Source organism: Ochlerotatus camptorhynchus, unplaced genomic scaffold (genome assembly GCF_037179485.1).
Source record: "Ochlerotatus camptorhynchus isolate MF236.1 unplaced genomic scaffold, CSIRO-AGI_Acam_v1.1 ptg000004l, whole genome shotgun sequence".
In the NCBI taxonomy this organism is placed as follows: Eukaryota; Metazoa; Arthropoda; class Insecta; order Diptera; family Culicidae; genus Ochlerotatus; species Ochlerotatus camptorhynchus.
In genome coordinates, this window is record NW_027040496.1 from 360325 (window position 1) to 372857 (window position 12533).

Genomic DNA, 12533 nt, shown 5'->3' on the forward strand with positions numbered 1-12533 from the left:
CGACTTTCTCTGTTGATAACCACAGCTATGTAAACGGATTTCGTGCTATGTTTGCCATTTAATTTGATAAAGAAGATTCTTATTGAGCATCAAAAACGTCAAACACAACAGGGTATGTTTTTACAGCTGAGTTATTACGAAAGAGAAAGTCGATGAAGAGAATCGATGAATGCAGATAGGACCTCTTGAAATGTTCATCTAGAATTCCCCTATTTTGTATATCTTCTGATCAGAAATGTTTCCACTTGGTAATCGTTGCATATTATATTGAGAATTGTCACAAGCACGGCATGAGCAGCTATCATAATAAGAAAAGAAAAACCGACTGCGTGACGTTTTTCGGTGGCACAGTCGTTCGAGAGCCATATCATATGACATTTTAGTTTGGTCCTGTATTTTGATTGCTTGTGTTGCGAGAGTGAGAAAGAAAGGTAACAGATTATCACAGAAAATACGTCGACTACTGGGACCGCTTACAACGCTGGTTATGATCGTTTTTTAGCAACCACTTGATATTACGTTTTCTACGGATCGATTCCACGACTGCCGAGCAAGGATATTCCAGGAGCATAGATTCATCGACAGCCCAAAACTGGGAGGACTTCTCCACATACACATAAGAGAGCAGCATCTCATCTTCTCGTCATCCTTCTCCGGCGGCTGGTTCCAGCTGACGTGTGGCGGGCGATCCGAGAGCACTCGCTCTGTGTTATCCTTGCAGCCCAAACAGTTGCCGTGAGGACTCGGTACGATTTGGACGTGTTTTTCGAGCACTACCCCCGCGGAAGGCGCCACGTTCCGTGCTAGGTCAGTGTATCTAGCACAGGAGCAACAGCATCAGCAGCATCCCGACATAGCTAGCAGCTGTTGTCGAACTCCATTGAGCATCGCATCATCATCATCATCATCGTCGTCAACATCATCGGAATATCATATCGTGTGGAGCTATGAGTTTTAGTCTGTTGGTGTTTGAGAGGGGCAGCAATTGATTCACCTGCGAGGTTCGTCCCCCGTCCTCGAATGTTGATAAATAGTGCTCATTCAGCGAAAACTCGTCAGTGTTGAGTGATCTTGCTTAACGTCTAGAACACATTCTCGGATGGTTGAAACAGAAAAAAAGATAATTGTGTGGTACATTTTGCTGAATAGTAGCTGCTTGCTTTTCCGGATACAGTTACTCCCTCCCACCCAGTTCCAAGCTTCCTAGCGTGGGATCGAAGAAACTGTAGCAGCCGCAGGAAGGATCAAAGTGAATCGAGAAAACGACAAAGAATACTAACGGATACACGAGCTTGAGGAGGGTGAAGAAACATTACAATATTTTTTGCTTCAGCTGTCTCCAAGGATTACTACATTATTTACTAGCCAGTGAACCCACAGTGTTTTTTGTTCGGAAGGGGGTGTTCTTTCCCGGGAAGTTTGCCGTAAATATGCAAGGCCAGTAGAACGCTAGTAGTTCCTAGGGTGCCTAGTCTAGCCCATCACAAAAGGGGTCAATCGTTGGACGGATGGACGGACACGACCAGCCGTGCGCCAATTCCTGAGCTGAGACAGAGTGCAAATGACGAAGTGAAGATAACGCAATTTAGCACCGAGTCGGCTGGAAAGAGAGAGAGAGAAATTGTGTGTGTTTGTGCAAGTTTTCCCAGAGAATCGGATCCGGAAGCTGGTAAATAGGCGAAGAAGAGCTGAAAGCACCGGATAAAGTGTGTGCTTCCCGTGTCTCCCGAGTGGGGAATTGATGGTAAATGCACGAGGCGGAAGCGAAGTGGAAAATGTGTGATGCTCTACACGATACCACATGCAATTCCGCCACCCGCTAGGATTGTTTACGAAAGAGTACACCAGTGAGGGTGAGTGTGTATGTCTGTGTGTGTATGTAAAGCTGAGTGGTAGGAGGGTGAGGAAATCATACAATAACGGTGCTTTTGGGAAAGTATTAAGTGACGACACGCTTTGATGAGTGCAGTTTTGTTTGATTGTTTGGAATAATTGGATTGTGCAGCATACTTATAGAGGTAGGTATACACATGACAGTATTGTTTCCAATCAAGAATCGGTTATTCATGAGGCAATGATTCTCCTGGCAACAAGGGGAAGCCTTGATGATGTGTTCTGTACACTATGCAATTAAGTTGTTATGAAGAGGAGTGAAAGCTAACTGTCCTACAACTCAAGAACTGAGGTGTTCAGTTGACGTTATAGTCACTGAGCTATGGAAACATTCTATTCAAATATTCAGATGACTTCCGGTATCGGTTCAACCATTGGTCATTTCCAACAATATGGAATAGCACAATCATACCTATCATTTAATTTGCTCGTTGGGGGTTTTCTCGGCTGCCTACGGGTGACGTACTAACTAAAAAGCAGTTGACCGGTCAGAACGTTGCTGAGAAGAGTAACTAACCTGGCCAAAATTATTTGCTGCTGTTTTGAGTGATATTATGCGTTGATGCAATAAAGTAATAATAACTGATTTGGAGTAAAATTAGAACAAAACCAATCCAAAATTGGTTGGACCAAAATTTAACAAATTTGCTCTAAAATGAAATAAATAAAACTATTAATTAAGGCTTTGAAAAAGTCCCGTTAGGTTTCATCACTAATGTGTTCATAGCAACTTGAATTTTCATTTCTCCTTAGATTATATGATCGGATCTCACAAGATTCGACAACTCTTTTAACAAACAAAAATACGTTAAAAACACATTTTGATTAAATTATTTTAAACATGCCAAACATATTTGAACTGTGAGATCATCATTTATGAACTAATCAGTATTGAATACAAGGAACTAAAATTTTGAGAAAAATTATCCATTTATCATATTATGCCTCTGAAAAGAGAAAATTGCTTTCTGGTTGATTTTTGAAAAAAAATCAAACTCTTAATTATGCTAATGTTTAAACAGTTTCCAAAAACGTTGAACATCATTTTACGTGTTTCAACCGTTGCCACTTTGTGCAGCATGTTTTTAAGTACCGTAAGACAGGGAGAAGTTGATCAATTTTTACCGATAAACCAGATTATCTTTCCTACCATATCACACAGTGGTCCAAGAATGCAATCTAGCGGAACAAAATTAATAACTCCAAAAGCTGTCATTTAAATGAATCTGTGTTTTGTAATTTTTTTCCCTTGATTAGTTTTCCGTCGATCTTGTTTTCCGTACTGAGAACCAATGCAACCGAAGCCAGGGAGGCTACTCACACACCTGGACCCTGTCTATCAACCCAACTACTTATGAACCGGGTAGCAACGGGTTTACTTCCCTTCCGAAGGAAGGCGTGATCAGAGATGTTATGCCTCAGAAAATCACGCATACCACTACATCACCGGCGCCGCTGTGGTGTTATAATGATATTTTGTTCTTGTCAGTTACAAAAAGAGGTTGTAAAGTGTGTGATTGTCTCAGAGTAAGACAAACAGATGAAAGTCGAGATGCAAGTCGAAGACAGATGTAACTCTGTTGAACACTAACTGCAGCCCGCAAATCGCAACGTTTGCTCTGTAATTTGTGCGACGTAAAGGCAGCCGACGATGAAAAGATTCGATTCTCTCGGCAACCTTGATTGTAGTTTGGGTTCCAAACCGCTGAACAATACTCAAGCGTCGATTGAACGAGCGAATAAAAGAGAGATTTTAGACAGTAGATGTCGGTGAAGTTTTTGCTATCCTGAAAATGAACCCTAAAGTTCTAGACACCTTATCGACAACATATGCAAAGTGTTGTTTGAATGATAGCTGCGAATCCAAGATCGCACCCAAGTTTTTCACCTGATTCACGCGTTCGATTGTCGAGCCCACTTGCCCACTAGCCCACTAGCACAGGAATCTTGTTAAGTAGGGGCAATTTTTTTTTTCTATGGTGCAATTAATCTTGGGATGGGGAGTACTTCAAAGTGCGTTGGAGATGGTGTTGTCCACCCACCACTGTTTCCCTAATGTTTAATTTAGCTAATTTTGTTTATTTTTTGCTCCGGTGGTGGTTCATCTTCTTCAAGGCAAACTGCTTTCAGACAGCCAATGGAAATTGGCAATTTAATCCCATCGATAATGTCGATGATGAACCGTCCCAAAGTACCACCAGTACCGGTGACAGAAAATTATGCCGAAAATTCAACATGTTTTAAAGATGATATAAAGGACAAACCCGAATTTATTGTAACGCACATAAACAGCTGTAACTTTTTTACAATGACTTTTTTTTTCGGAGAAGATTCTTAGACAAATTTTTAGTAAGACAACAATATATCAAGGTTCAATGGCAATCTAATACCCACTTTTCAATAATGGAATCCAAAAGCTGTATTGAAACTTTGTACAGTTGCGAAAAAGTTCAGCCTCAGAAGTCCTCTGGAATTATTTTTAGAACTCTTCTTGACTTTTACTCAGAACACCTTGGAACTGAAATTTCCTTAGAGTTTCAAAAGAATTTCCTAAAAAAAAATATTCCTGAAATGAGCTAGAAATTATCGGTACTCCTTTGAAATTTTTCTCAAAATCCCTTTAGAATTTCACTCAAAATTTAATTTTCTCGGTATTCTTTTCGGAATTATTTTGGAACACAAGATTCACTAGAAATTATACGCAGATTTCTCTTGAAATACTCCTCAGAAATCCGTTGAAACTGTCCTCAGAATTCAATATCCTTGAGGTTCTTCTCGGATTTTTTTTAGAACGCTCATAAGAGCTCTTTTGAAATTCTTCTCAGAAGTCCACTAAAATTATATTGAGAACTCTTCATGATTTTTTCTCAAAACACCTTAGAACTTAATGAGCTAGAAATCATCCTTGGAATTCACTTGAAATTTTGCTTAAAATCCCTTTGGAATTTCACTCAACATTTGATTTTCTCGGATTTTTTTTTTAAATTATCTTGGAACTATCTGCAAGATGTACTAGAAATTATCCGCAGAATTTTCTTTGAATTCTCCCCAGCAATATTTTGGAACTGCCATAAGAATTCAATATTTTTGAGGTTCTTCTCGGAACATTTTAAAACTTTTTTTTCTCAGAACACCTTGGAACTGAAATTCCCCTAAAGTTTTATAAGAATTTTCTCTGCATCCTCCAGGATTTCTTCCCATAATGAGCTTGAAATTATCCTCGGAATTCCCTTGAAATTTGTTTCAACATCCCTTTGGAATTTCATTCAAAATTTCAAATCAGCTTACCTCTACATGCAGCCGATTGTTGCAAATCTTACACCAAAAATTTTCAATACAAACTTGCCCCATAAAATTTTACGCCAGAAAATTTAAATTGATCAGAACGATTCAAATTTTCCGCCGTTAATGTTCAATAAAAATTGCTTCTCCAATCTTCTGATAAGTGCATATTTCCTTCTTCCATTTTACACAAGACATTTTCAATATAGTTTGCTTCTCCTATCATCAGAATGTTTCAGGTTTTTCACCAAGTAAAGCTTGCCCCTATTTTCAGATTTTTCATCATAAAGTTTTCAGTAAAGCAGCTTCCCTCCAATCATCAGAATGGTGCAAATTTTACACCAGAAATTGTCAATAAAGTTTGTTTCTCAATTCAGCATATTTAAGACCAAAAATTTTGGATGCAAATATAAGACCAAAAATTTTCCAAAAAGCTTGCTCTTCCCGTTCACCAGAATAGTGCAGATTTTCTACCAGACATTTTCAATATATCTTTTTTTTTAATAAAGCTTGTGCCTTAATTTACCAGACCAGTGCTAGTTTTCCACCAGATTTCGTTCATTTTATTTACCATAGCGATGAAAATTTTGTACCCGAAATTTTCAACAAAGCATGCTCCTCCATTCACCAGAACGGTGCACCAAAAATTGACAGTGAAGTTTGTTTCACCATGTACCTTTGTGGTACAATTTTCAGGTTTTGCCTCTTCTTGCACCAGAATGCTGCAAATTTTCCACCATAAATTTTTAATGAAGCTTGCATTCATCAGAACGATGCAAATTATGCACCAGAAAAACGAATAAATCTCGCTTCTACACCCAACCGGTGGATGTAAGATTCGCTTACAATTATGTGGGATTCATCATCAGAGGATGTAAGTGGAGACCGCATGAACCGAGGATGCAATATACCTAGCTGCGGTCCAATGCAAGAGAATTGGAGACCGAAAAATGTGGAGTGTATTAGTGAGTGAAATAAATTATGTCGAAAAAAAATGGAAAAAGGTTGCCGACTGGGACTCGAACCACGAACGTTGTGATTATCAGACCTGTACTTTCTCCACTGCTCTTTCCATGCCTCTGAATATGGATAGCCTAAAAGCAAACAAGAAGCGCTCATTTCCTCTCACACTAGACTTCGTATGCTTTTTCTGCTGGAGGGATTCGAGGCAAGTGTGTGCGTCGTTCTGCCATGTTATACATAAAAATCAAGGCAAATGCTTGCTTGTGTAGATGAAAGCACAGGCAGAACACGAAATAAAAAAGGCAAAAAACCATTACATCGCCTGCAAGGTCAACTTCTAACATTCGCTGCGATGTTCATGAACAGAGGATGATAGGAAATGGAACTAACATTCATTGTAATAAATTTTTAGTTTGCGTGTACATTCACCACAGTGAAGCGAACTTTTCACCAGAAATGTTCAGTTAAATGTACACCTCCAATTTTTTAGCGTGATTCAATTTTTCCATTTTTCATTTTGTTTAGTCCCTCCATGCACCACCCTGATGATATTTTTACACCAGAAATATTAAAAAAAAGCTTTTTCTTCGATTTACCATCACGAAGATAAATTTTTCCAACCTTAAATTTACCCGCTTTTTTTAACCTTCCATGAACCAGCTTGAAAAAAACAAATACACCAGAAATTTTTTGTATGCCCACTGTGGTGCAGTTTTTTGACCAAAAAATTTCATTTAAATTTGTCCCTTTCATGCATTTTTGTGGTGCAATTTTCAGGCACCATCTCAAAGAAATTGACGCAATAAAAGATTTTCAGTGCCCTTATATTATGAAATGAAGTTATTTTACCTTCAAATTAAGTTATCAAGAAGTCAAGTAATTTTATATCATAATTTTGTAAATCTGGAAAAAGTAATCTTATTTATAAAAATGAGGGCAATTGCCCCCACCTTGCCCCACCCTGTGGACGCCAGTGGTCGAGCCAATCAGGTCATCAATATGATTTGTTATTGTTTTCGTGAGACCATAATGGTGGTGCAGAGCGAATCCAAACACATAAAGCAACCAACGATACAGACAAAACGTTTGCTACGACTAGCATGACAAACTCGCTCTGTAATATAGCTGGATCGGAGTGGTAAAAGGATAATGATATATTTCTTCCCTGCTTTGTTTCAATATACATGGATGAGGACATAAGGTTTTTGATCTAATTTCCGTCCTACTAAGCACAACCCCGGCTTTATCTCTTTTTTTAGAACGGGTTTGAACAAAAAATGGAATATTTCTATAAAAGATTACTTCTAAATTTATTCATCTTTCTAACGTACCGTTGGATTCGATAAAGATTCACAAATTGTTGAGATATTGTTTAAAATCTAATACTGCTTCTTGATTATAAATTCATCCTACGAGTTTCAATTCCGTCCTGACGCATTGAAACGCCCCTAGATTTTCTTCGTCCTACGAATAAACGTAGAAAATGGGGATTCGCTATGAGTGCTTTTTGTTTTGAGAACAATGAGTGTAAATATTCATACAAAGCGCTCTAATAGGATTTATACTGTAGCTAATGAACTAACGCATCGGAACAAACCTATTATTGATTTCCACATGGTGAAATCATTGATATTATTGATCTTTTCTGATCGTTAGAACAGAAATGGGCGATTACGACGAAGTAGCGCTCTGTTCTAGTTTGATCTGAATCGAGAAAAGACATAAAAAAATCCCATATACACACGTGTATCATCTTCGGCTTTACTTCGTTAAGCAGCTTGCCAAAAATTTGCACGTTTCGTACCGCCCCCAAGTGAGCTGTGTGGAACGGGCTGCTTGTCATGAGAAAAAGGAAGAAGATTATATCATTATTGCTTTCCACAGCTGACATAGCGTTATCATTCGGTCCGTTGATCGCTTGTCAGTTTGTCATTTGGAGATATTTTTGATTCCTTGGCGGAGCATTTGGATGGGCTCACTACCATCCCGTTTAAACTGCACCAACTAGCGAATACATTCAGCTGATGTTGAAGAAAGTGACAGTCAGCGATCGAGCGGATTCGTAGGAAGATTTTGAGGTCATCTTCAGGAGGTTCGATGACCAGATGAACGTCGTTGAAGTATAGTACAAAAATCGTCGGTCCCGGTGACTTCCCTGAAGTATACCTGATGTCGCGAAGAAGCTAGCTGATCTGCAATCTCCTATGACAACCATTAGTTGGCGACCTGTAATAGCATGGTTCAACTTGTCAAATGCTGCCGATAGGTCTGAATAAATAACGTCCATTTGAGCCCGATCCGACATGTTTTCGGTAATATACGATATGAGACACAGCAGCTTGGTGGTTTTTGAGCGGTCAGCAGTAAACCCATGTTGATTAGCACGCAAGTACTGCTTGCAATGGGATAGCAACGGTTCCATAGTCACAAGCTCTAACGGCACTTTACGATGTAGTTCCTCGATAGTTAACCACAGCTCATTTGCTTCCCTTTTTGTGGACGGGAAACATGTGTGCAAATTTACAGCAGGATGAAATATGTCTCTAGAGAAAGCCATGCGGAACAGACGATGAAGCGAAATTAACAAGCTTACAATATGTCTCTTCAAAAATACAGATGGAACTCCATCAGGTCCAGGATTGAAGGTTGAGCATAGTCGTGGCCTTGGAAAACATCTCAGCGTTAACATCAATTGCACCCAGCATTTTATTATTTACTGGAACATTCCTGGCAGCCAGGGTAATATCATGAGAGGTAACTCTTAGACTAGTAGGTCCCGAAGAAACGTGCTCAACTTTTTGGTACTCTCTTCGGTCCCAAGCTAATCGATGCACCCCTAGTTTCAGAGGAAGCGGGTGATTCTTCGTAAATTTTTTCAATGCTGCTCTCTTGATTGACTTCAATCTACGTCATCTACGGTCAGGAACGACGAGAAACTTTGTGGTGAGTTCTTTTCGACACGTGTCTGTAAATGACACATGCCAAGAAATGCAAAAAAGTTTGCGCTGCAGCTTCAACGATGTTCTCCCATTCCATGCTAGACAATACATCTATGTTGCTATGGTGGTCAGCTTTACGAAAGTCATAAGAAACCGCAGCAGGATAATAGTCGCAGCAGGATGATGTAGAACTAGCTTAGTTAGTGCACAAGGAGCCGAGGAAATTAATGGAGCCCTGTCCTGAGTGCTCACGAAGCAGAGGTCCTGTAACCAGTTGGTTACAATCCGTGGATTTTCGTTTGTATGAGTTGTTGTTGTTTTGAAAATTCACGTATTTTAATATCAGCAGCCGTGTGGGCCAACGCCAGCGTCGCGACGCCGTAGGAGATCCCGCTGCAGCAGTGAGTACTAAATTTTAAACCCTCGCATACACGCCACATATATGTGAAAACCCACACCTACACGCCACAAAGGGCAAATACATGTTTTAGAAAATGTGAAAATTCATGTGTGTTTCATACTTTGTCCGCGTAGCCCCTCCGAATACCCAGTAACATGCCGGCCCTGCGACACAGTTCAGGGGTCTCATGCTACTGAGCTAGTTACCCGGGAGTGTCTGGTCATGCCATAGTCACAGCCCACACTACGATTATTTCCGTTAACTACATTGTCGAGAAGACTAATAACTCCTGCGTGAAATTTTGAGCTATCAGGATCTGGGTAGAGGAATCCGCTATGAGATGGAATCCACGAAACGCCTGGTAAGATTGCAGTCACCCAAAATGAATATCTCATCAACTGGAGTGGCAATTTCGATAACTGTGAAAACTGATCGACAGTGAGTATCGATGAGTTCATTGTCCCGGACTCGATCAGGTGGAATGTACAGAGCGCATAGAAATAGTGTGTGATCACCCAGATTGATGGCTGTCCAAACCTGCTCCACATTGTTCCATGAATCGTTCTCGATGGCCTTTGCCTTCAACCCGCCACGGACAGCTACAAGGACACCTCTACCTGTAGATTTACGGCTGTTGTTTGGATTCCGATCGCAACGAAAAACCTTGTAGGCAGGACCGAAAATCCACGTTTCGCAAAGGACAATTAATTATAAGATTTGAGTAGTAGCTATACTGAAGATCCGAGAGATGTCGCTCCTTCAGTGGTAGGAAAATCATTTTTGCAGTATGGAGAATATAAAAAAATCCACGATTTGTGACTAAACATGCTTTCACAGAAGGAAACAAATAAACGAGTGTTTACCTTATCACCATAGTAATGTACTCGTGCAATTTTTGTGCATCTAAAACTGTCCATAAAGACGATAATGAATAAAGACTGAAAATGTTCATGCATTTCCAAATGGTTTCCTACCATTCCCATACATTCGAAGTGACTGGCCCTCTGGATGTGGATGATGTCAAAAACAACAAAACATGATTAATTATATCGTAGCAACGATCCGATACAGCTAGTCGGTACTCTTCAACATCAGAATTCATTCCACCGGAGTTTTGGTAGAAGATAACTACGTCCTGCTTACAGCAAGGAATTGAACGACTGTACTCCGTGAAAATCACAAATACATCAGGCAATAGCAGACCATCATCGAGTATTCAATCACTCGCCATAGTGAGTGGGTTGGAAGACCCACTTTCCATATCCGACAAAAGGTCCGGAACGACTATTAGAAACGAAGGCTGCTGATGGCAGGACTAAGACGGAGATTTTGGGAGCTTCCATGAGGCTTTTTGCGGCGCGTTCCGGGTTCCCAGAGTCACACTAACATAAAGACTGGAACGCGCAAAAATTGGTCGACGAAAAATCGTTTCTTTCAGTCAAAATTCATGTATGTAAGGTTGCCACCATCCCTTCGAAGATCTTGTCTTGTATGCAGCTCCACTTAATAGCAAGATCAATTTGAGCTACCGATCTGAATTCACAATATCGCTGTATGAAGGGCCAAAAACGGTGGGGTGGACCCGTAAGCAGAGGCACTTACGCAAAATCCACGGGAATTTAAGAATCTCCTTCCAACGATACGATCCAACAAATCGAATAACGCAATTCGCAATACTTATTAAGCTTCCTACAGGATGGTTTGTTAAGAAGGGCGCGTCAATCTCCATGAAACTGTTGGAGTAGAATTCACACCATCACAATCGAATCGGTAGGATAAAGAAAATGATAGTGTTTGTTCCCTCCTAGACTCCGGTTGTCATACCACTCCAATCGTCCAGTTCCAGGTCAAATGATACCCTGATGCTCCCTCCCAACCCAGTATTTATTTATTTATATAGTAAACATATGTAATGGAGAAATGAAATATATCAGAACATTAAAATACGTAATAATGAAAATACATTTATATGGATAAAAAAACTGGTATTCCGCAATGAAAATAATAATTATTTTACATACAATATGATGCAGCTCTATGTCTCCTCAGCTCCCAATAAGGAAGATGTAACCCTGAAATTTCCAGGTTATATTATGCAAATAAATATTTTTAGCTAGAATGATACTTGATATGTTTGTGTTGTGTAATGTTGTGGGAGAGCTTGGGATTAAACCCATGATGTTCTGCTCATTAAGCAAAACCGATCCCTCTAAGGTTATCGAGCATCTCAAAACCAAAACACTAGATGGCAAAACATGATTAAGCCCTCACCTGGTATGTAATGAACAACAGAAATACGCGATAATTCATATATTTTCAGCATTTGATGCAATATCACAACTGTTGATAAAAGGAACGGATCCCATCTTATTTAAGACCTGGATGACCTGAAATGTGTGTAACCGGGTTAATACTTATTTAAATGTAATGTAATATTGAAAATGCGTTATAATGCCATGTAACAAGATACAATAAACACAAGATTTTTACAAAACAGATAATGAACGATTCAGATTTCTTTTCAAGCTGACACTATGCTTCCCTGGAGCCGCTCATAATAGCTAACATTAAGAATTTAGTATAATAAAATGTAATTTACAATAATATTAAATGATGTAAAGTCAATAATGAAAGATATGTAGTACTATAAACACTATACAAATAGGATAACCAATAGCTAGCTTAGCTTAGATTGACTGCACTCCGTGATTGATCAGAATCAGTGAAATTGTACAATGAATCAACTGAATGGGGCTGGGAGTGACCGTCCATTCTCATTGTACAAGTTTCAGTGACTCCATATGTTGTAGATCAATAACGGCGCCGGCCACGTCCTTGCAATCAGGTGGGAGTAGGGAAGGAATATTAGAGTGACCTTTGTTGTTTGTGTGCCGTGTTTACCTCTGCACCCCAACAAAAGACACAGAAAAGGAGATTTTGTTAGTAAGTTGGGTTCGTTGGATCAGGATTCACCTTGATAAGTGATGCGACCATGGTTTTAAATGAATCAGTGTTATCATGCATTATACTTGGATTTGCCCGAAGCCAAAACCAAA

General features: G+C 39.6%; 1 protein-coding gene across 1 annotated transcript in view; it reads left to right on the forward strand.

Annotated features, from left to right (window-relative positions):
* The first annotated feature begins 767 nt into the window (after positions 1 to 767).
* The window catches only part of LOC135714821 (uncharacterized), a 464202-nt gene continuing 452436 nt past the window's right edge, over positions 768 to 12533 (forward strand). The window contains exon 1 of the mRNA XM_065238233.1: positions 768 to 2018. The gene's annotated coding sequence lies outside the window, so the exon portion shown is untranslated. The remainder of the gene's footprint in view (positions 2019 to 12533) is intronic.